A 2,331-nucleotide genomic window follows, 5' to 3' on the forward strand; every position below is an offset into this window, starting at 1 on the left:
CACAACATACATTGGAACACAACACAACACAACACAACACAACACACTGAACACAACACAACACAACACAACACAACACAACACAACACAACATACACTTGAACACAATACAACACAACACAACACAACACAACACAACATACACTGGAACACAACACAACACAACACAACATAACATACACTGGAACACAACACAACACAACATACACTGAACACAACACAACTACACTGGAACACAACACAACACAACACAACACAACATACACTGAACACAACACAACACAACACAACACAACATACACTGAACACAACACAACACAACACAACACAACACAACATACACTGGAACACAACACAACACAACACAACACAACACAAACAACACAACATACACTGGAACACAACACAACACAACACAACACAACATACACTGGAACACAACACAACACAACACAACATACACTGAACACAACACAACACAACACAACACAACACAACACAACATACACTGGAACACAACACAACACAACACAACATCAACACAAACACAACACAACACAACACAACATACACTGGAACACAACACAACACAACAACACAAAACAATATACACTGGAACACAACACAACACAACACAACATACACTGGAACACAACACAACACAACACAACACAACACAAACATACACTGGAACACAACACAACACAACACAACATACACTGGAACACAACACAACACAACACAACATACACTGGAACACAACACAACACAACACAACACAACACAACACAAATATACACTGGAACACAACACAACACAACACAACACAACACAACACAACATACACTGGAACACAACACAACACAACACAACACAACACAACACAACATACACTGGAACACAACACAACACAACACAACATACACTGGAACACAACACAACACAACACAACACACAACACAACATACACTGGACAACACAACACAACACAACACAACATCACTGGAACACAACACAACACAACATACACTGAACACAACACAACACAAACATACACTGAACACAACACAACATAACTGGAACACAACACAACACAACACAACACAACACAACATACACTGGAACACAACACAACACAACACAACATACACTGGAACACAACACAACACAATCAGCAGAGGTGTGTTTGCCTGCCACCCTACAGGTGACTTGCCTGCCACACAGAGGGCCAGGTGGCCAAGAGCAGCCCAAACACAGGCCAGACAGATAAACAGACACTCAAGTATGACATCACTCCTTCACCTCCCTTCACCCATCACTCCCCTTCACCCATCACTCCCTTCACCCATCACCCCTCTCACCCATCACCCTCTTCTCCCTTCACCCATCACTCCCTTCACCTCCCTTCACCCATCACCCCTCACCCATCACTCCCTTCACCTCCCTTCACCCATCACTCCCCACCCATCACCCCTTCACCCATCACTCTTTCACCTCCCTTCACCCATCACTCCCTTCACCTCCTTCACCCATCACTCCTTCACCTCCCTTCACCCAATACCCTTCACCCATCACCCTTTCACCTTCCTTCACCCATCACTCCCTTCACCTCCTTCACCCATCACTCCCTTCACCTCCTATACCCATCACTCCCTTCACCCATCACCTTTCACCTCCCTTCACCCATCACTCTTCACCTCCCTTCACCCATCACTCCCTTCACCTCCCTTCACCCATCACCTTCACCTCCCTTCACCCATCACTCCCTTCACCCATCACTCCTTCACCCATCAACCTTCACCTCCTTCACACATCACCCCTTCACCCATCACTCCCTTCACCTCCTTCACCCATCACTCCTCTACCCTTCACACATCACCCTTCCACCCATCACCCTCACCCATCACTCCTTCACCTCCACCCATCATTCCCTCACCCATCACCCTTCACCTCCTTCACCCATCACCCTCTCACCCATCACTCTTCACCCATCACCCTTTCACCTCCCTTCAACCATCACTCCTTCACCTCCCTTCACCCATCACCCTTCACCTCCCTCACTCATCACCCTTCACCATCACTCCCTTCACCTCCCTCCACCCATCACCCCTTCACCCATCACTCCCTTCACCCATCACCCCTTCACCACCCTTCACCCATCACTCCCCTTCACCCATCACCCCTTCACCCATCACTCCCTTCACCTCCTTCACCCATCACTCCCTTCACCTCCCTTCACCCATCACCCCCTTCACCCATCACTCTTCACCCATCACTCCCTTCCACCCATCACCCTTCACCTCCTTCACCCATCACTCTTCACCCACTCCC

Source organism: Homarus americanus, unplaced genomic scaffold (assembly GCF_018991925.1).
Source record: "Homarus americanus isolate GMGI-L3 unplaced genomic scaffold, GMGI_Hamer_2.0 scaffold31820, whole genome shotgun sequence".
NCBI lineage: Eukaryota > Metazoa > Arthropoda > Malacostraca > Decapoda > Nephropidae > Homarus > Homarus americanus.